The following is a 24,533-nucleotide window of genomic DNA, read 5'->3' as shown; positions in this document are numbered from 1 at the left end:
TACGGATTGATACGGATTACTACTTTAAGGTACGGCTCAGGTACGGATCGATACGGATTACTACGTTTCTATCCCTGGCTATTATTAAAAAAATATAGAAACTGAAAATCTGAACGTTATTATACCAGTAGATGCTATTGTACCCATATAAATAACACACTAAACTTTTCTTACTATATTATAGGTAAACATGTAATAAACAGGCAAATACATGTGAGAGTGGTGCCTTTGAGTGATAATGGCCCTGGAAAAAGATAATAGACCTCGGGCTATTATCACATTGCCAGGGCCATTATCACTCAAAGGCACCGCTCTCCCATTTATTAACCTATACATAAAGTGCCGTACGTGTCTGGAAGAACAATCTGGAGTTGATTTACAATGTGTTTTGAAAACGTGTTCATTGATAAACATAACGGTTATTCAAGCTCAGTTGTTTAGGTAAGTAAAACTACTTGCTTAATGTGACAGGTTTTATCATGGAAGAATACACAGAACTTCGTGTTTTATGGACAGATCTGAAATGCGCCGACTATCTGTTTTAGCACACACGTTCTCATATTTGAATGTGCAAATGATAACGATAGTTTAGCTTGTGCATATAGTAAGCAAGCTATGGATTACGAGTACATGTGAAAAGAAAAATATTATTCTGTCGCTTCTGTGGAATGAACTTCACTGATTCTCTTTATCAAATAGTGTTTGATTATTCTATATACGCATTGAAACAAAGGTTGGTCATGAAGTGATATATGAACTTACAAACTTTACAAATGACACTAAATTACGGAAACTAATAGGCAGAATGAAGAGTTCAATCACTCAAACGATGTTATTCCAATGGAGAAACATGTATAAGGTGAACGTTTTCAATGGTGAACATACAATATTTGTACTGCATATATAATCTTTGAATTACACTGCATTCCAACAAATCTTGTATTTCGTTTCGTCAAGACTTGTTTTACTATAATACTCCTCTAAGTATTCCATATCTTGTCTACATGTGATTTGTAGTGCCTTTTGATAGGGTTTCGTGATTTCTGTGTGAATTTTGCTCAATTTGACGAATCTTCAGTTCCGATTCTTCAAGACAAGTTAACTTTAGTGATTCAAATTGTCATTCTATATCGTAATAAAGCACTTAGTTTCGTTTCACACGAATATCTTCGGACTTTTGTATACATGTATCACATGTTTTTATAGTAATTTTATTTTCATTATATGTGCGTTCTGTTTGTTCTATTTATATCACGTGTAAATATGATAAATTCCATGTAAATTCAGTGGAAAAAAAGAAATTCCATGTATATATATGTGTGCAAGATGATGCATGGTAAATATTACGTTTTTCTTAAAAGTGTAAACTGATAATCATCATGTACTTGATATAAGATATGCGCACGATGAACGATATTCATAAAATGTATATTATACAAGATACCATTAATTTCAATCATGTAAATCATGGAATAAGATATTCTTAACATGTGCACGAAACACGATATTCTTGTAATAAGCTTAATGTTTTCTTCAACTATCATGTACAAAGCTAAAGAATTTGCAAATGTCACGTCAATGTAAATGATCTAATATTTCAACATTTTGTTCGAGCTGACCGACATTTAAATAAGTCAGACAAAAAATCTTTTAACTCCTTATCTCTCAAACAGTGCATTAAGTTCAAAGTCACGGTTTTTAAACTTTTGGTATGTAAAACGAGGTAAAGTTGGTCGGTATATTTCGTAACCCTTAAGAAATAGAAGATATTACATGACTCTTTTTTCATATAAAATTTATTGAACAAGTTGGATAAAAAAGTAATTTTATCAATTTGTTTTCAACGAGTTTAATAAATTCAATGTGGAAAGACATAAAATAAAATTATTTTTATGATATGTAAGCTTTTCCTTCTGAAATATATCTTTACCTGTCATAGACCAAGTTAATTTGAACTTAAAACGGCGTAAGCGTCAAATCTTTATTACACTGATGTAATACCAAAATTATGTAATGGCTTTATTTTACTCTGACGACATCAAACATAGGATGGAGGGGAATCTTGATTCATATTGTGTTAAGTCATTTAGAAATAATTTTTGAACACATGAACACTTACTATAAAGCTATGTCTGTATTTTCCATTATAAGAACTCTTTTTTTTCAAATTAACATGACGAATGAGTAACCACTATATATAACGAGTAGGCTTTATAAAGAGAATAACATAAACAAAAGTATAAGAGATGTAATGTTAATTTTATTACAATTATCCTAGATACCTGACAACCTGACCTAATGAAAAGATCTTCTCGTAACAGTTTTACCCTGGGATGATATCATGTAAAGGCATTCATGCAAATAAACATATTTATGCATGTAAACAGTTTAATAAAAGATACCCGTTTCATCGAATATAAAAGTATGAATATCAAATGGCACACCCCTAAATACGTCACAGAAGTCATATTCCACCTTGCCCGTAATATGTCAATAACACACTTCAACATTTACTGAACACAACCTTTTGAAATCCTCAGTTTATTTCGAATAACGGATCCGGCGATTTGGCAAGCTTGAACCTTGAAACTATCATCTTTGGCACAAATTAGGCAATTAATTATCTAAAATCCCTATGTTCTACTTCATCAATGGTCTATAACACAGACGCAATCATTATCAGGTCTCGTTCCAAAGTTTTCGCATCGTCCACCCTCCGTATGGCTACAGCCATAGTCCACACATCCTACCCAGCCCACACTTCTACAGAAGCATAGTGTCACAGAAACACACAATAAAACCAAATACAAAGTTCTCCAAAGGCGACAAAATGTCAGCTTTAAACCCATGTCTTTAGGAGCTTTTCAATCTAAAAGTAAAAAGTAAAAATAAATTCGTAAATACCTTCATACTAAATTGTTTACATGAAAAGATTTATTTTGCCGTCTAAGAAAATGTAGTCTTTTTTGATTTTAGAATTTATGATTGACATTTTAAAAAGAACAGACGTCAAATATTTCCTCTGTGTTTTGTTTTTAAACCCTTCAAAAATAAGCTATTTCAAATCTTATCAAGATTATTACTTTAGAAAAAAAAAATTATTAATTGAAATTAATAAAAAAACAGTGATTAAGAATTAAATCAAACTTTCTACTTTTAATTTATTAATGATAATTTTACTAGTTATAAACAAGAGTATCTAATTAGAACGAATATAAAAATACTTTAAATTTAGTCAAAAAATATTTTACTTACTCAAAAAGAAATCATGTTTTTCTCGATTCTTGATGTTCAGTTCTGCGCTCATAGTTTTTCATGACATTTATACAACTTGTCACAACGTTTTAACATTTAAAGGTACACATACTGGTATGCATGTCATGTTGAGGAGCTTGAAATCAACACATCAACAAGTTGGAGTTTATCACGCAAAATATGATGTTTACGGAAGTAAAAATTAAATGTCGTCACAAAAGAGGATAAGTAATTCCGGTCGTTTGTTGGAATATTAACAAACGGATCAATAATCTATAGGAATGTAGGAATGGTCTCTGAGAAATTAAGTGTATTGTTTATTAACGTTAATCCCAATATCTGATTCATACCAGAGCGTTCAGGGTGTGTACTAATGACGATGTTTACCAAAATAACACTCAGGCTAGTCTTGATGTTTCTAGATTAGTAGATGTTTCTGAACTGAACAATGATTTTAGATTAGTTAATTCTCTCGCCCGGGTGTGAAAGTATTAAAGTCAAAGAAAATCAATGCTTTTAAATAGCCAAGTGCATACAAACACGGATATTACACTGGCATTGCAATGATTACGTAGGAGCTTATATCAAATTATATCCACGCAACAAATATTGGATATTTTTCTAACAAAAGTCTCCCCACACTCCGATCTATTGTTGATATCTTAAAAATAACTGAAAATACTAAGTTTTTATTTTTTGTACTTTAGAAAAACAGGTCTATCATGGCGTTTCGACATTTCAATGTTATATCTTCATCTTGCGACATGAATCCATCTTTAAAAAGTTACAAAACGCACATAATTATATAAAAAGAAGGAAAGAATTTTGTTAAAGGGCATTACATTCATTACAAAAAGAAAATCACTTTCCAAATTATTCATGCTTATATTAATTGTTCCACGTTGTGTTTACAATTAGTTTAAAATATTCACGAGTTTTTTTTTACCTGAGTATTGCCGAATAGGATTACAAGATTGAATGAGTAGTGCAGTCAACAAATAATAATATTGCCTATTGATACTTAGGATAGTGTGGTAGATGCGCAGATAAAATTAAAAAACTTTATTTTTATGAATGAACCAATTGCTTAAAATATTAGAATTTCTGTTTATTGACAGAATATTCTAGGAACGACAAATATTTTCATCCTCAGCGATGTGGTTATATCTGCTAAATTGCCAATTTACACAGAATAGATTGTTTTGACCACCCCTGTGAGTTGTATCTATTCTCATGTGTGTATTTTATCGGAAAGGTCAGTTTGAATTCGATTATAATTATATGTAATATGCGTAAAGTAGGTTTGTAAAAACAGACAGCCTACCTTTAAATCAGTCTGTTTAAAATCATGAATGTACTCAACTGACCTGGTATTAATCTCTAAAAGTTGTACGTGTTACTGATATATTTATGATTTAAGAAGGTTAAAAGGTTAAATGGAATATTTGTTCTAGCCTCCTGATTTATTTTATTAGTAACTAAAGAATAACTTGCATACTTATTTAAATATTTGAGTTGAAACGACTGAGACACATTTCTACATCCTGAGGTCGATTCACGTATATTGTAAAAAATGAAATCAAGCATGCAAGAAATCAAGCATGCAAGTAGGGGCCTCCGTGGCCGAGTGGTTAAGGTCGCTGACTTCAAATCACTTGCCCCTCATCGATGTGGGTTCGAGCCTCACACGTTGAATTCTTCATGTGAGGAAGCCATCCAGCTAGCTTACGGAAGGTCGGTGGTTCTACCCAGGTACCCGCTCGTGATGAAATAATGCACGGAGGGGCACCTGGGGTCTTCCTCCACCATTAAAGCTGGAAAGTCGCCATATGACCTATCATGTGTCGGTGCGACGTTAAACCCAACAAAAAAAAGCATGCAAGTGTCTTAGTGCATATAAATCATTTTGGGTTGGGAAGTGGAATAGACGGACAGAATATAAAAGCGAGTCACGAGACCGTTAAATCAAGATATGCTTTCATTCATGAATTTTATGTAAACTAGGTCAATGAATAATTTTGCAATAAAAATGACAAACTGTCATGATTTCAATGTAAACCTACCGTTGCATGTAATTACGTTCGGATATTTCAAGTGCTTAATGAATGTTCAGCGTCATTACACGTCATTCTATTAAGATCAACCCCGGAAAAAATCATTGAATGTCACAAAGAAATTAAGATGCCTACTTATGTTTGAAAAAATTAAACGAAAATTTAGACGTACATTAAAAAATAAAATATCTGTAATTACCAAAAACTTATATATCTTCACCATTTTACATGATATCAGCAAATGATTGACTCATTCATACATTTTTCATCTGACATTCGTATTAAAATATTACATTATGAAACAAAATCGTATTGATATTTAAAGGGAAACACTAAGAGATTCAAGACAAAACCCTGTACCTTTATATTTATATCTATTTAAAACGGTATTATACCAAAGAGCATAAGTGCCAGGTGCGTTTTATTTATTAAATACAAACTCGAAATTTCAGGTTACTAACTCGATATTTCGAGATACTTAACTCGAAATTTCGAGATACTAACTAGACATTTCGACTTAGTAACTCGAAATTTCGGTTCACTTAATTCGAAATTTCGAGATTAATTATATGAACCTGCTGAGCTACCCGATGGATACACCAGGTATCTAATCTTGGCCAGGACCTATACATCAACGTTAATAACACGAAATTTCGACTTCGTATCTTGCCCTTTTATCCGCAAAATTTGAACGTCTGTCTGTCCATCTGTCAAAGACCAGATATATAATGGACGGCTTTTGACTCTTAGAAGTGGAATAATCTATCTACACATCTATATATTGTACCCAACATATAGGGACTTGAACATATACTACCATACATCAATGTATGATCTAACATAGCCTCTAGAGCTACTCCAGATTTCAAACTGTATCCAGGATATATACCTTCATTTACGTTTATAGTATCTCCAGGTTGTAGGGGCTCGAACTAGGTCGAAAACCTTCAAGATATGATCAAAATAGTTAAGTATTCTAAGTTTGAATATTTCCCGGTCACCTTCTATGACCTCTCGTCAAGATCTAGATCTGCCTAGGTACCCGGTCTTGGACAGACTCATATATACACGTTCATGTAAGGTATGTCTATATTTCATTGCCGTATGGGCTCAAACTAGGTCGAAAACCTTCCAGACTTAAACATGGTTTAAATAGTAATATTTCTTTAAATATGAGCAAACGCTGCCCGGTCATCTTAATTATATGACCCTGTAGGGCTACCCGATGGATTCACCAGGTACCTAATCTTGGCCACGACCTATACATCAACGTTAACTAATTTCGAGTTAATAAATAACATACATCTGGCACTAATGCTCTTCCGTAATATTACTATAATAAGAAAATGTGTCTTTAAAAGAGTTTACAATGACTTTACGTGAATTTGATTTAAAATTGTACATTTTATTGTCAATTCCGACATATATTTATTGTTTTGAAAACCAATACTGTCTGACGTATGGCATGTACGTCTACTGTGTGCCCATAATATGTTACATGAAGTACTTTGACACTGTCCTTTCCAACTTCAGACGGTAAAAATATATCAACATGCAGCTTAAAGGTCGATCAAAGTAGTACATACTAAATAAAGAAATAAACAAGGTACATTCAACGGAATACTGCAGAGAGCAGACGTGGACGGGGTTTACCGAAACCGTTCGTCCAGAAAAATGGCAAACAAGTTGAGCAGTGTTGTGATGTGATATCTTATATGAAAGTAAGTTCATAATTCGACAGGACGTGGGTGGGGTGGCATTTTAACACAATCAATATCAAAAAGAGTGCCTTTTCTTAAAAGAGAGTGAAAAATACAGTTATAATTCATAAATCTAATAATTCAAGTAATTTGACTGGTTTTAGCCTCAATGAAAGTCTTGTTTATTATATTTGTGTTAATGCGCGTATTGCAATGACGATTAGACAGCAGTAATATTTGGAAACGGCAATAGGATTCGTTTTTCTACATGAAACATTTAATGTGAGCACTCATTTTTTAGATCATTTCCTGTTTCGATTCAAAATTTGATAAAAATGTTTGCGGAGAGCAAAATCATTAAGAAATGAAAAGTCGCAAACAAGTTTCGTTGGAATTTTAATTTAGCATACATTTAACACAAAAACCTTCGGGGCTTTATTTGATGTTTGCGTTATTCCACAGGTTGTGCACATGCATGGACACCATGCATGAACTCCAGAAAAAAAAGTAATCATAATACCACGCCATGTACCCGGATAATCTTAACTCTGTTCAGCGATCCTAACTCAGTGCCAACATGGCGGATGTAAAGCCGATACAACTTTGTTTTCTGTGTAATTACGATGTATAAAGGAATGTTTCTGTTGTTAAATCTATATACATTGATCAAGTGTATATTTATTTCAAAATGTATCATGTTAAATATATCAACCCTTGTGATTTCAGTTGGAAAAACGACGAACAAGGCAACTTTTTCAATGAAAACTTTTACAAAAAATCTTTAAAAATACTTCTATGCTTTTGATGCCTCGACTATTTTGTTGTTTGAAAGCAAAGATATACTGCTTTATAGGCCCGTTTACACTATGTTGTTAACCCACTGCATGCTGACACAATACATGTTCAAATGTACTGACAGCGAGAAAAGGGATAAAAACCTAACTTTGACTTGATAAAAACCGAACTCAGTTTACATGAGGAATGGATAAAAACCTAACTTACACGAAAATGTGTGACGGATAAACACCTAACTGACTAATATTCTATAGAAATGAATGAGTTGACATGTACATGGTCTGATTATTGTAAACATTATAAGCGGTATTGTCTTCAAACTTTGTCATTAATTTTACAAGATGTTATATGTATGCCCACTACAGTCAAATATATTTTCATAATTTTAATATTATGCAAATAGCAATGTTTGGAATAGTCTGGATAAACCCTAAAAAATAACTCAGTATAAAGTCAAAATTATTATATTTACATAAGAAATTATTTAATACCACCGATGTTCGAATTTCTGTAGTACCCAACCCCCACAATTGTGTTTGGTTCAAATCTTGTATATCGTATAGTGTAAGAGATTTTTATAGAGGTGCTAATGGAATATTTTTCATATTGTTTAAATGGGATTAGATTTATGATTAATTATTAAATATGATATTTTTCAGACGGTAAATAGGGAAGAAAAGTGTGTATGTGTTGTGTGGTAGGGGTGATGCATGGATTGACGGGACAGGGGTGTGGGTAACCTCACATTTTTCACTTGTTCACGGACACTTAAAAATCTACTTGTCCATTGTCAAATTTCATTTGCTCTGATTTGTAATATTAAACCTTCATGAAAGCGCAAATAGACTAGAGATCGAGTTCTTTATTTAGGACAATGAAAAGAAAAGCATATCACAGTAACTGGGGTAAAAAATAAGCTGTTGAAATATTTGCCTTTTAACGTTTATAAAAGTCTGAAATCGCGTAAGCAGTGTTCGGGATGTTTTGAGGTCATGCCCGAAACACTGCCCACGCAGTTCTGCAAAGCCAGATGAATTCAGAGAAAGACTCTTAAAACGTTCCGACTTGTTTTAGTCAAACTTGCGATCTCTGTGTGCTTTTGATTTTAATTTGGCCGACTACTGGGTCAAATATTTCCTTTGACAGTGACTTATTGTCTCAGCAGTTAGAATTCTACTTACAAACTTGTCATAATGCTTTTTTTTAAGTTGTTTACGTTTCTGATGTCTTTAAATGTCCGTTTAGTTCTCTGTGTGTAACTCTTGTTTTCCTTTTTTAGTTTTAGTTACAGAATGCTATATGCTGATGATGCAAATATTGTTCTTCGGCTACTTTAAGTAGTTCTTATGTTCCCTTTAGCATGTATATGAATTCTTCTTTTATGTTTTTTTTAATGCATGTTGTACAATGTGACTCTTCTTATTTTTGTGTAGTGTCAGATAATTTTTTATGTTGCTTTAAATGTGCTAAATCTGTATGTGGTAAATTACCTTTTTCCTTGCTAGTACATATGTGCTATTTTGTTTTAATGCGCTGTAACATGTATGATTTGTGATTTGTTAATTATCTACTTAGAGCCAGATGCTTTATTTGCTTTAATGTGCTTTAACATATTTGCATTTTATCACAGCTGTTTTACTTATGTTGAGCTTATTTACATGTGTTTGTCGGAAAATAGCTTTAAGCTAGGGTTATATGTTTATACTTTTCCGACGTTAAATAAATCTTCTTGTATCTAAATCTTCTCTGATATTTTATCATAGTTACCGAGTTACAGTGTGTGCGAGACCAAGTCAAAGAACCCATTATCTTTATCACCTCCATACACTTGAAGCAACACACACTCTAAATGATATTTTATGTTTTCTTATTTTATACCTGAAAAAGTATGCTTGTCCACGGACACACAGAATGAAAAATGCACTTGTCCGCCGGCAAAAAAACAGGAGTCGGATAAGTTGGACATAGGAATTCCACATCCCTGCAGGGGTGGGTAGATCAAAGAACTTCGATCATCAGCAGTCCATAAAAAAGCACAGACGAACAGCCGTTTTCGTTTGGTTAGGTGTTTATCCATTCTAAGTTCATATTTATCCAGCACTGTTTCCTATACCAGTTAGGAATTATCCTCAAATTTAAACCTACCTCATAATCAATACATTTTTTAAGCTATAAAAATCAATTTCAAACTTTGATACTGTTAAACATTGTCAAAGAGATATTTATGGAACTAATACATTTAATAAGTAAGGTCTTACTGCAATTTCTGGTACTTTAAAACAGTTAGAAACATAAAACATGTTCATTTTGAAGACATTTTTGAGAACATTTTATTGAATTCCGGCCACATAATGTGACACTTCGATTGGAATATTTAGTACACAAGACATTTTATCAATACAGGATATTATGACTATCAAAAGTTTTACGCTAACATTGCATACTCACATAAAACATGAAAAAAGACAAGGAAATTAACTACATACATCGTCTTTCTGTCAGCCATGTTGGCACTGAGTTAAGGTCGCTGAACAGAGTTAGGATTATCCGGGTACATGGCGTGAATACTAAAGTTTCGTGTAAAACAACTGAAATTGAATATTACATTATTATATACAAAATACTGACTTTTACTGATCCATTTCAGTACAGGTCATGTGCAGCTTACAAAAAAACGCATTTTAGCTGAAATGTAACTATCAATGAAAATTTGCACTGACTGGGCCAAGGAGAAGGTTTTATTAGTGAACGCAGACAGTTTATATGTTTATAAATTACAAAAGTAAATACATCATAACCTGAAAATGTCAATTAACCTGAAAATGTCAGTCACCTAAATTTCAGTCTGATGTAATTGGAATGTTTATCATCGGCTTAAAAGTTGACAGATCAATGTTTTTGACGGAAACAAAACTATTTAAACAAAGCAAGCTTGATCACAGAAGGGTTAATTAGCAGCGAACAGGTCAAATAATTGTCATTTTTCTTCAGAATGGACAGACGCAGTCTTAATCTATCACGCATTTACTATGTGTTAATTGATCACATCATTAGAAACTATCAGAATGGGTTTTTTTTACATAAACTGGTATACTGAACCATGCCTTATTGTTTCATGAAAACATAAATTGTAAATCCAAGGCTGACGTATAATTATTCATGTTGGTAACGAGATTATAGAAAACAACAGAATTTGGTACTCTTGCAATATGTCCACACTATTACATTTGATTGCAGATGGTACCAGGATCACTGGCATTAGGTTTAATGATGATATAACTGTTGATTATTGAGACATTGTGGCCAGTAATAGACTTTACATTTATTTGTTTTACCTGCAGGGACTTTCAAATGCAAAGAAAACTGTATCAGGTACCCTGTAATAATAGTACTTTACAATCATTACTTGTTTCTACATATCTATTGGGAAATAAGATCTGTATAAGTTAGCTGACCATACGCATGTATGTCTTTCAGTAAGTCAGTTTTTTTGTGGTTTTTTTTTTGGTTTTTTTTTCAGTTAGTAGGAAATATATCACTGTTTGGAATGGGGATTGTTGTCTCCTTCCAGAATAAACTTTCACCATTTTAAATGTAGCAAAAATATTGAAATGGCTTGCCTGTTATCTAATTTGCGCTATTAAATTTATTGCAATCGAGTGAAAGGACCTGACTATTCTCCACAGGTTTCATAGATAAATCTCTTGCATTTAAATCTGAAAGATATATCAGGATTAATCGTTAGTGACTGAAACACGGGCAAATATAATATTTACACTAACGGGCAGGCAAATGGACAAAATGAGATAATGCACGTAGTCTCTATAAAGCCTTCTCTGTGGTTTCATGCATTTTAAAATGATCTCTTCACCCATTTTATGACAGACTTACAGATACAGAGAAACAGATAGACCGACGAACGGATGTATGCCAGTTTTGACTCAACGTATTAATATATACTCATAGTGAGCTTTTAGGGTCGTTAGATTTCCGTTTTCCGTCGTCCGAAATTTCATTTAAGGACAAATCCACCTAAACCGCTGAAACTTTTACCAAATTTTCCCATATAGATTTGTTCAATTAAAAACTATGGCCGCCAGGGGCGGAGCTAGTTTTCTCTATATGGCTAAATAGAAATTTTCGAAATCATATGAAACCCTTGGTCCTAATTCCAAATAATTTGACAGCAATTTACTTGGGTGACCTTCTATCGAATTCTTTCATATCATGTTGACTTGGTAACAAAAAGCATGTCTGTCTGACAGCGGGATAAGATTTTATGGGGGAAAACACAAACATTTCCTCTGCAGTTTCATAATAGTTTCACACAAATGTCTCTTGGTTAACTTTTACAGTCAAATTCATTTAAACCATTCTGTTTTGTTTAGTTAAAACACGGCTGACAGAGCTTCTTTTCTCAGTACGGCTATATGAACATATTAAAAAAAAATTGCCTGAAAGCGCTGGTCCAATTTCAAAACAATTTGACAGCAATGTTCACTGGGTGACCATCTAGTTCAAATTTCTTCAAGCAATCTTGATCTCTCAAAAACACTTAGCTGCCTTGGGCGGAGCTCGATTTCTTTATATAGCTCAATGAAGAACTTGACAATCTTCTCCACTGAAACTGCTGGCCCGAATTAAAAGTATTTTCACACAAATTTTCCTTGGGTGAATCTCTACCAAATTCCTTCAAACCCAATTCAACCCCACTTTTAGTTTCTTGTGTTTCTTAATATCGTCTCCCAGTAACACGTTATCCCCTCTGCCTACACACTATTACGGCGCCGCCCCGCGCCTACATTACCCTTGCCCCAAACCAATTTATTTTTACAAGCTGATAGAGTTTCTTGTTGTTGTCTAAGTATCATGTCACCATCTCTCACCCACATTACCCAACACAACCAAAAACATTTTTTACTATTTTGTAATATTGTATCTTAGCGTCCTGTGTTATCATCCCCTTTGACATAATACCCCCAACACCTAATACTCAGCCTGTATTTATTTGCTTGGAACTGTAAACATGTTTTCGCTAGAAAATACTGACCTCGTTTAAATGTAATTTCACAGATATTTTTCTTGAATGACCCTCTGCAAAAACTGTTTCAGCAACCTGTAAAACTCTGGTGAATGACCTAGAGCCACCACGACCCTCTTGTTTATACTACCTTCTATACATGTTTCATGTTGAAAAGATAAAAAACCTCAGGTACTTTTATTAAAGTTACCAAAGAAATTCATATTTGTTATGGTTTATAATATATATATTTGTTGTCAACATTCAAGAATTTTGTTTTGGAAAAAGAACGTTCAAAATCTCCTTTATTTCCCCTATGTACTTTCATAATACCTTATTTACTTTCCAAGTTATTGAGGGATCCAGACTTTGCGGGACATATATATGCGGACGGATAGACAACAGGCAGGCACACATGTAGCCCCCCCCCCCCATCCTCCCCCACACACACCCTAGAAAACATAAATTTTGGTATTGAGCAAAACATACTTACTTACGGTGTTCCGTTTGGACAAAAGCGCTTTTTCTTTTTTTTTCTTTGAAGACCACGATGAAAGTCGGAACCATGTTTAATGGTTAAGGTTGGGGTTGTTGGTTTGAGTCCCGACAACATCTTCCCATATGACATCAGTACTAGCTTTTCCAAGAAGCGGACTCAACACTGGTTTCAAGATTGAAACTTTCTTCACAGTCCAACTAAAATAAGTTAGTAACTAAAACTAAAATACCATATGATTTCATTTTTCACCATCGTGGTTGCAGCTTTCTTCCCCAGGGTTCCACTTCCATCATCGTGGTTGCTTTCGATATCGTAGTTTCTTCTTTAACCATCTTGGTTTCGATATTCATCATCGTGATTTCGACTTCCGTGTTTTCACCATCGTGATTTTGACTTTCATCATCATAGTATTGAACTTCACCATAATTATTTCGGCTATCACCATCGTAGTTTCGACTTTTATCATAGTAGTTCCGTCCTCCTGTGCAATTTCATAAAAACTTTTTATTAACGCTACAGAGATATTGTCAATAAATTTCTAGTTTGTGTGTGTTCGGGTTTAATGTCTTTCTCAACAATTTTTCAGTCATATGAACGACGGTGTCTACTTGTAGCAGTGAGCACAATGCCCAACTTTATAGTGCTGCCTCACTGGAATATCACGCCGTAGACACACGACATGATACCCCACCCAATCACATTATACTGACACCGGGCTGACCAGTCCTAGTACTATCCTCTTAATGCTGAGCGCCAAGCGAGGAAGCTAGTAGTACCATTTTTTACGTCTTTGGTATGACGCGGCCAGGGATCGAACCCACGACCTCCCGCACTCGAAGCGGACGCTCTACCACTAGGCTACCGAGGCGGTAAATTTCTAGTTTGACGTTAATGTGTCTCCCAACAGGATGATTGTCGATCAGCTGATCTATTACAAATGCAGCATAAGTAACTGGACAAAAATTACAAATTACAAAAATTGGACTGAATTACTGTCACTACTGGCGCTGCCTGCAAAAACTGTACGATGTGCATGCATGCACGTGCGCATAAAGCGCTAACGTTTGTAAACATATGTCATTTCAGTGGTTATCTATTTTTAACTTTATTATGCAGGCATAACATTTAAACTGTCGCCAACTGAAACGAATGTAAAGAACGAAGCCAGGTTGCAACTGCAATACTGGTATACATGTTTAACTACATACATATATTTAATTTGCAAATTGCATGCACAACAAGAAGGCGAAAGTCAAGTGATGGTCGAAACACGGCCAAAAAGTCGGAAGTTTAAACTGCGAAAATGAAAGTCAAAATTACGGTGGGGAAAATCGAAACTATGATGAAGGAAGACAAAACTACGACGGTGAAAGTCGAAACCTAGATGGTAAAGGTCGATACCGTAATAATGAAAACATGCACGATACAATGTGGTGATAATGCATCGTCATAGTTTCGAGCTTTACGATCGCGATTTCGGCTAACACCATCGTAGTTTAGAATTTTATCATCGTAGTTTTGTGATTTCGGGATAAGAAGTTCAGAAATTAAAGTTTCGATGGTCCAAAACGTAACACCATAATTATTGTTATTTATAACAGATAAAACGTGTGCAAACAACTTTGAATACTATGTGATAATGTTCTCACCAAACCCGTTGCTTTGTGCAATAAAATTTTTATTTTGCGAAATTTGATTTGATTTTGGCTGTATAGGATATCAGTATTATTATTTTATCTGGTCATTTGGACTATGTAGTTCATTTAGTGTTTATTATCCCCTGCCGAAGGCAAAGGGATATTGTTTTGGCATTGTCCGTCCCGTAGTTCGTCAGTCCGTCCGAAATTGAAAATGATCATAGTTCACAAAGTATTTTAGCAAGAATCATCAAACTTCACACAATTACTGAATAGTAAATGACATTTGCTAACTATTAGTATTATCCCTCTTGACCTTTTAAAAGCAGAGTTTTCCCCTCTAATTTGTAAAAAAAGGGATTATTGACTGTATCCAACTAACCTTTGATGGATCTTCATGAAACTGTACACAAATGGCGAGCATGCAGATTTTGATAGGTTCACTTTAGTAACCAGACTTATTGCCCTTTAATTGTTTTAAAATCCATAAATTTCCACATAACAATGTAGTCCATTGATTGATCTTCATGAAATTTATGAAATTTATACAATTTATAGATCAATAACATCTTTCATCAAGGTCTCTTTAGTAACTGCGGAGTATGACCCTTTAATTGTTTTAAAATTTACAACTAAGTAACCCATGAAACTTAATATAGATATAAATCAATATAGGGCAGGCTTTTTTCCTTTGGTTTGGTAAAACATAGGAAACAAAAACAAAGAAAACAAAAAAAAAACATGGCACAGTCCTATTATACATAATCTGGTAAAGAGGTATGCTTAAGCCACTGCTAGAGGGGGTGATCGTTGCTGTACTTTTCATTACCTCTCATGAACAGGTAATCAGTCCGAGTCTACTAATGCTTGGCTGCATTCTACGCTTCTAGAGGTTGTGCTTATAGGTTTATTTATATTCCTAGCTGAGGTGACCTAATGTGTAAGGCACGTGTCCCGCATCTGGGAGGTCGAAGGTTCGAGTTCTGTCATAGGCAGGCCCTGTTACTGAAAAGAACCGTGTCGGTCTGGCATTAAAATAAGAGCTGTTCAATGTCTCACAGGTGACTCACAAATCAAAAGTGTTAACCTAATTCATAAAATGTGTAATATTACTGTAACAGTAATTTTTTTAAAGAATACGTACATTAAAATGTCAAGATTTCTTTCTGGTATATTATAAAATTTGTATTGATTTTATAGTAGACAATATCTGAACTGTGAAAAATGTTCACATGTGAAAATATTAAGTTGGTATTTGCGCATTATATTTTTTCTTTGCCAAAGCACTTCATTATATTCTACGAAATTGTTAACAAAAAACTAATTGCGCCAATCGCCGCATAGTCTACATATATTGATGTATTCTTCACAAAAAAATATAAAGTCAAATTTCTAAATGTTTAGTGGCATCTTGATTTGTTTTTAGCAGTATTTACGTCGAGTAACAAATACATTTTTTCAGCGTCGTTAACTCATCATTTCGTCATTTCTTCAATGACGACACATAAAAATGAGTTTTGTTGAGTAAGTACAAGTTTCAATATGCCACCGAGACACTTCCTAGAGTAATGGTTGTGTCAAGGTGATTTATGGAGGTTTATCATTTTATGTATTGTAAGGTTATGCCAAATTAATTAGTATTTGGTCGGCAAATTAAAAAAATGGATTGATAGAGCGAAATTTTTGTTTAATATCTTTCTCTTAATTTTTGACTTTTTATGTTTATTTTTACAGTTATTTCACGTATTTTAATGACAAGAAAGATAATATTTATTCAACTGCTTAATGTAGGGTGGATTAAAGAAATGACTACTGCAGTTTCAACATGTGTACAATCTTGTTTTATTATTGTAGAAATGTGGTGACTATTCTGATGTACAACAAATATTTCATAACCAAATATGCCATTTCGTCAAATGCAGGAGCAATTATTTTTGCACTCACTGATGGAATCCAATGCCAAATCTGCTATAACTTCAATCATGTAAACTACAATAAATCTTCCTTGGAAGTATATTTTGTTGCATACAAATAATTTACAAAAGAGAGTTTTGAAACAGGGTATTTCAACATTCCCATTGCCTCATTGCCTATAATGTTGCTCTCTTAGGCTGAATATTCAGGTGCAAGTATAATTTCCCTAACAAATATTTTCACTAAGTTTTGTTCTTACCTGACTATATTCTTTTTCAAGAAACTTCTAAACAAAGTTGCAGTTACGTCAGCAGATTGGAAATTTAAAAATCTGAATCCATAGGTGAATACAGGAGTGATTCAAAGTCAACTAATCTAATCACTTACTCATACAAAGTCTTGACATTGTTCACTGAAGTCGTTTGTTTTCGGGATTGTATGCATTTTATACCTATTTTTCAAGTGATAAATTTTCTAATACAGTTCATTACTGTAAAATTATGATAACATTAAACAACTGGTTCACAAAAAATTTGTTCATGAATAAAATGAAGTTTAAATCTGGGTGTGCAGATTTTCAAGTCTATAATTGAATTGCTTTGAAATCAAATATTCTGTTCGCTTTCCAATGAATAGAAATAGCCCTGACCATAGAAGGGCCCATTGTTAAAGATCATGGTCAGTCTTTTAAAAAAAGTAGTGTTTTTTTTTTAAACTTGTTTACAGAACATTTTGCTGTTGTGGAATGGCCATACAATGAAAAAGAAAGAAAAATCGAATAATTTTTCTGTACCTGCGAGCAGTTAAGTTTGTTTTTGTTTTGTTTTTTCGTTGAGGTCGTTCCAAACGAAATACTATTAATTTGGCATGGCCTAAGTTATATCCTCCATATCCTGGTTTCGGTTTTGAGCCATTTTCGAGAAAGCTTTTGAATGCGGCAGATACGGAAGTGTTTCATTCTCAAAAATACGCTGTGTTGTGGTGATTGGAGCTACATTTTTTGTAAATGTATTTTTCGTTTAAGACATTACAAAACTGCGATTTTCCAAACTGAACGGGTATGTTAAAATTATTACAATTATCATTATATCTTATCTTAACTTATATACAATTATTGTACGAGAATGGTATCCTTGACTGATGTGTTCACTTATTATTATCAGTAATGGTACAAATACGATGTGGGGCTTTCGTTGCCAAGTGGTTTGGCCTAAAAAAGAAATAGTTTGTTTGGGGTAAAGTCCCCAACATTTGTAGGTAGGGTAGTTAAGTCTATTTTGCTTTGAAGAGGACATCATAAATATCAAAGTTACATAAGTCACAAACGTTATAGCTAATGAATAGAAAACATTAGAGATTGTATAAGCAAACAAATGCCCATTTCAATTTATCCCCCTTTAAAACACTTTGAAAAATTTGCTACAAAACTGAATAAAAACTAGAGTTGAGAATTTTAGCTGAAGGTTGATATGCGTTACTGTAAAGAAACAACTTATTTTAGACCCTACATTCGCTGACTTCGAATTCCTTGCCTGTCGCCTTTGTGCGTCTGAATAAAATCTGAAAAGTAGATCCCTCGGAAGCACCGAGAACAAGGCAACTTCGTTCGGTATGTAGAATTCAGCCGTACCGCTGGCTTACATAATACAGTCGAAACTCGGTATCTCAAACTCGCTTACCTCGAAATTCCGCTTAAGTCGAAGAAATTTTCAAGTCCCGTCAAATTTACTTCTTTATATATGTAATTCAACTCCGGTTACGTCAACATTTGACTTACCGAGACTCCGGATGTGTCGAAAGGGATTTTCAGTCCCGTCAGTAAAATTGAAGTGCATTGTAAACTCTGTAAGTCGAAATGAGGAAAATATGTGATAAAATTTCATACATTTCATTGTGAATGTGGTTGGTTTTTTTAACACCTGTCCATGTTTATTGCCTAACCAGAGAGTCGCGATGCCGACATATCAAAGGTGCGGCGATAATCAAAGGGAGATGATGTCATACTTGTTTGCACGTGCCTTAATTATAATTGTTTGATGTAAACATTAGAATTCTTAATCAGCGGTCATTTGTTTTTGAGACCTTATGAAAATTGCTTTTCATTATGAATTAATTAGTTTAAACAGCTGGGATCTTTGATAAGGATTAATTAGAGGTAATCGCGATGAGAATGTATAAAAATTAACTTCTTGGGGGAATGTATCATTCGTTTAAAATGTCAGATCGAAATGCTGTCAATCCCCTGAGAGAGAAACGTGGTACATAAAGGAACTTTGCTAAAAACATTTGAGTTTAGTATCATTTTCATTCTTCAAAAAAGTGAAAACTTTGGTAAACACAAACTGTACGGAATCGTGTTCGTGTATAGTGCCGACAGCGTATACACAGCATCACGGAAACAGCGTTTATTTTTTATTAAAACTTCTCGTAACTTAACAAACTTTTTTCATCATTTCGTCCATACGTCCCATCTCATAACTCGAATTTTGGTTATCTCGAAATAAAAAGCACAGTCCCTTGAAATTCGAGATATCGAGTTTCGACTGTATTTGTGAATTTACACAGGCACCCACACGTGCCTGAACTAACGCCTATCATAGGGTCCACTATCTGTTCCGTCAAACATAAAGAGGAAACCGCAGTGTCCAACTGTAAAGAAGACGAACGTCAAACATGCGATGTATTTGAAAACAATCTGGCCATAGTCTTGTTATGTCTTTACATTGTGATATAATATTATTATCAAATTATGTCAAATTAACCTTGATATATGTCCAAGGTTGGTCTTGTTGGCCAAAAATACCGAAAGCTAGCAGACAATACGACTGCCAGAGAACAAATAATAAAGCCAATTGAAATCATTCGTTTAATGATACTTTTATTATTCAGCTTCATATTGCCCACCTTTATGTAACCAATGAAAACTTTGGAATTCCATGTTGGCCCAGTTTTCTCTTAATGGTCCTTATCATTCATAATTGACCCTGATTTTTCATCACGGCACTGTTGGTATTGGCTCAGTCTGTCATATGATATGCACAATTTCTAGTATTGCAAAGATGGAAAAAAAATGCCTGCTGTACAAAGACTCAACATTGTTCTGTACAATACGGAGATATATTTGGACGAGAACCCAGCGGGGAAAACCATATAGGACGAGCCTCTATCTGTTGGTATTAATTATCACACGTTGAATGTACACATTAAAAGTACATTATTAAACGTATGTTAAACCTAACTCAAACGTTTAGTCAGTGGAGAAGTAAACCGCCTGATTACATTACAGACTTAACAGTCTGCATGGGTTTGCACTAATATTGAAACCCGATTCTGTTACGTTATTCTACACTTCAAACTCTGTGGAGATCAGGTGGTCAAAAGAGATTCCCAAACTGTAAACGAGTGGCTTAAAAGTAATGGTACAGGTCAGTTCATTTCCCTGTTTACAATAAAATATTTTGTGTTGCAAATTTATGTTCCCAACTACGTTATTGCTTTTACTTTCAGAGGGATGTCCTTGAAAACGTACTGTTTAGAGTTAGTGTTTGAAGAGGTCAAGAGCGTTGTGACAAAAACAATGAATAAACAGACAGTTTAATATTAAAATGTAATGTGCTGCATTCTTGACAGACATATGATTATTCAACTAGGATATGCTATAAAAAGACTTGCACTCAAATGAATTTTAATTTTGTTTATGAATCCTTTTATTCAAACCGCATTTATTCAAACCGCAAATGAAGATTCGTTTGTGAACATTAATCGGTGAATATCATTTTACGATAGAATGACAAATTTAACCAGATAAGAATTGAAAAAAAAAACAAGATGCTGACTCCAGAAATATCAGTGGCAAAATCAGGAGGAACAACAGTAACACATTGTAAACATAAATATGCTCATGTAAAGACCCATGAAACAATAACCATATGTACCTGATGCCTTTGCAGAAGTCAGAGCACCAAGAGAATCACAATTCACGACGAAGCAAGATACAGGGGACAATCATCAAATCATTCCGTCCCTTCGAGGATTAAATACAAAGCTGTCAAGGAGACCTACACCTGATACGTCATTCCGCAATGAAAGAGAAACTGTGAAAAAAGGTTTGTGAACATTAAACATGCAGTGTGTCGCAGAACAGTACGGCCAGAGCCTTCTTCATTAGAGCGTGAATAATGATCGGAAATAGCTATGCCCGAGAATCTAACGACGTTTATAAATTACATCTCCATAGCAGTCAGGTTGTGATATACATTGTTGCAAGTGTCAAAATTTAATTACGAAGTTAAAAAATTTAGAAACGATTAACAAAGCATTAAAAAAGGTAACCCTGCCGAAGAAGCAGTTATATTTACGAAGGTTAACTGCAGGCTCTAGCAAATCTTAAAAGCTGTGAAATATATGGCACATCAGATGTTGGACGGGGTACATCTCTATCAAGGTGAGAGAAATTAACAATACCAAAAATCGACTCTGTTGTCACACACTTTAGAACGTATTCTATTATTATGGAGACATGTAAATCTAAATCACGATGGTTTCCGCATCGTTAGCTTACTTATTTAACTGGAACTCTCTAAGATACGTGTTATCAAAGGGGAAAATACGGATTATCTATGTTGAACATATCGTCCAGATAGCGTGAAGTGCTGTTAAAGGCAGTAATGTCATATGTCGACAGGCTTTACATAAAATCTCTTTCATGGCAATAAAACAACATAAGGGGCGTAATGGCACGAGATTGCTCAACTGAGTTCCACAGCTCAGATATAGAAATTACCACGGCCTATCACGGGCCTATTTTTAACAAATCAAGCAATATGAACAGTCTTGGCAAAATGGTCCGCTACAGAGTCATTTATAAGATAAAAGGTAAGGGTAGATTTCTCGGAAGCACAGAGCATCCAAACAACAAACAAGACAACATACGCAACACAAAATACGAGATAGACAAAAAGCATGTTGAAAATAGGGGCACCGCATCGGAAGCTCAGTAATTTATATAAAGGAAATTGGGGGTTTAAACGCGTTTAGGGCAAGCCAACCTCGCACTAACCCTATTTTCAACAAGTTAGACAAGACAGTAAAAATACAGTAAGTCCCCGCTGAGAAGGGCTCTAGCGTTAGTGGTAAATTAGCAGATTATATAAAGTAAAACATATACACAGGGTCAATCTAAGGTATAATTACACCAATGTACTCAACAACTTGTCTGACGTCAGAGCACCAAAAGTCTAACTTTTAAGGGCACGACTAAGCAAGCTGCAAGACAAAATTCCAATCTCTCCGTCCGTTTTTTTGTATGGTTTAGGAAAAAAGCATTACGGAGTCTGACACTTTATTAGTCATCGCGCCATCAAAGAGGAAAGCGTAGCGACTAACTGTAGATGGGTCAGTCGCCAAACGTACAATGTGCTTACGATTTTCGCGTTGTATCCTCTTTTGACAAGCTTTTCACACATCTTACAAATATTTGATCAAGTGACCATGCTCCCTCTGAATGATTTGAACAACCTCTGTAGAGGATAACCAAATAGAAAAAAAAAGTGGAAACTCCACAGGTCGCTCAACACGACAAGCACAAAAATGTTGCAGGCTCGTTTTGATTGGGCCTGTTCATGGACGGTAGTGGGAATGCATGCTACAGTCCATGCCCTCTAGCACTGGGTTGAGCAGAACTCAACATTTACACACACTACAAATACAAAAATCAATTTAGAAACATCCGCAGATGTATTCGTACGGCGGTGCACATGGAAACTTCAATGATACACTAGCGTGTAATTCCATGAAAAGCGACATATGGTCCCCCGTTAAATTAATGGGTATGCCATAAACGAGAAAACAATGGGCAGAACTAAACAAACTGGAATTTAGAAAGGGGATCTGAGGTTATGGAGCCTGGAATTGCTGAAAGACAAAATTAAAAAGCAGGGGTGATTAAACAATACCCAAAGTTATGAAAGCGGGAGTATTGGAACCAGGCTGATAAATTAAAAGGCAAAGGCACATTTCTATTAGATTTTTTCAAAGCCCGACAGTCCGTTAAGTGAAAAGTTCTTTTATATTTTACATTTGCGACCATGTTTGACGAACCAGAATATTTTAAGCATCACTGGTAGAAGGTCAATATTTCTGTGATTATTTCAAAATCAGGCGAACAGTATTTTCAAATTTTCTAGGGTATACATTGATTATGCTCTCTGGGTGCAATGTTTTGTGTTTTACGAACAGCACAATTTGAACATGGTTGGTAGAAAGTTACCTTAAGAACACTTGTGTTAAATTATTTTAAATCGGCCTATCAGTTTCTGACAAGAAGATTTTTAAAGTTCTCACTTCGGACGTTATAGGGAAAAGTTACCTCGCCCCGAAGCGGCCATGTTTCTTAACAATGTGAAAAATTGAACAGTATTGGTAAACTTACAAGAGGTACATTTTTTGGAAAATCATGTAAGATTGGACCGACAGTAACTGACAAGAAAATATTTCTAAAATTACTTTTTGACGAATCAGAATCAGTGTTGGGGAACAGTGTGGGGGACAGACAATATATGATTCTGCATAAAGTAAACATAAATCTTTATTTTTTACAATTAATCAACTAAACGAGTAAAGCACCATAACATTCTAGTTGGAAAAAAATCTAGGAAATTAGCAAAGCTACAAACTTGTCGGAAAATGATTTTGTACTGCTTAGCCAGCGTTATGTCTAGTATCACTTACCTCACATTTTCCAAACTGTATACATATAGGGGAAATGAATGCGCCCAAGATGAGACAATGTCCTTAACTGATAAATTGTAATCATCTGAACAATATTGTAAAACGTCACTTAATGCACATTTCTGTAAAATTATTATAAAATTTTACCAGCAGTTTAGGAGGAGATAATGGTTGAGGATTTTTCTAATTTTAGTTCTGATGGGCCCTATGTGCAGTCTAGATGAACCATTGGAGTAAATATGGAAGAAGGCTATCCAATGAACATCCTCGCCAAGTTTCACCAACTTCAACGAAATGGTTTCAGATGAGATTTCGTTAGAAGAAATTGAAACGAATGGATTACAGACGGCCTGACGAAGGAAGCTAGAGATGAGGGATCACAATAGCAGTACATTTAAATTCCATCCGCAAATGAAATCTCTTTGATGAATATTTACCAAACCCTCCCCTAAACATTTTCTTTATATTGATTTTTCTCAAGCTGGTTAGGTCGTGTGCGACTAAGGAAAACCATGGCCCTCTTGTTGACTAATATTTAATTTATCAAAGAATATTTCCCAAATATAATGACTTATATTATATCAGTCTCTTACAGGGGTTTGTCGTTCCACTTCTGCTTCAAATAGAAGAAACTGAAATCAAGAACAACTATGTTAAAGAGGATGAATTTATTTTGTTGAATATTTTTGTTAGTCCAGTGTGAAAAAATTGTCATAATAATAATAATAATAATAAAAACATTAACAAAATACTTTAATAGTATTAAGGACAGTAATATGAATAATAATACATTTGTAAGAGATAAAAGTAAAAGTAATAATAATAACAACAAAATTACAATAACATTAGCAACAATAATGCTCATAATAAACGAAAAGTACCGGTAGTTTGGAGTCGTAATAAAAATAATGACAATAATTTAAAGGGGCT

The 24,533-nt window shown here is 34.3% G+C and overlaps 3 long non-coding RNA genes across 3 annotated transcripts; 2 read left to right on the top strand and 1 right to left on the bottom strand.

Moving 5' to 3' along the window:
* Window positions 1–2,240: 2,240 nt before the first annotated feature.
* On the bottom strand, window positions 2,241–3,438 carry LOC123561335 (uncharacterized). The gene is made up of 2 exons (XR_006688387.2): window positions 3,256–3,438; window positions 2,241–2,869 (listed from the first exon to the last, which is right to left on the bottom strand). It is a non-coding gene; the product is annotated as an uncharacterized LOC123561335 (long non-coding RNA).
* A 21-nt stretch (window positions 3,439–3,459) lies between these two features.
* LOC128559977 (uncharacterized) lies at window positions 3,460–10,291 on the top strand. Its single transcript, XR_008372844.1, has 3 exons — window positions 3,460–3,826; window positions 6,843–7,030; window positions 7,736–10,291. It is a non-coding gene; the product is annotated as an uncharacterized LOC128559977 (long non-coding RNA).
* Window positions 10,292–17,799: 7,508 nt separating this feature from the next.
* Window positions 17,800–24,533, top strand: LOC123561336 (uncharacterized). The gene is made up of 3 exons (XR_006688388.2): window positions 17,800–17,932; window positions 20,382–21,318; window positions 23,797–24,533. It is a non-coding gene; the product is annotated as an uncharacterized LOC123561336 (long non-coding RNA).

This window comes from Mercenaria mercenaria, chromosome 10 (genome assembly GCF_021730395.1).
Source record: "Mercenaria mercenaria strain notata chromosome 10, MADL_Memer_1, whole genome shotgun sequence".
In the NCBI taxonomy this organism is placed as follows: domain Eukaryota; kingdom Metazoa; phylum Mollusca; class Bivalvia; order Venerida; family Veneridae; genus Mercenaria; species Mercenaria mercenaria.
This window is presented reverse-complemented; position numbering and strand designations above follow the sequence as displayed.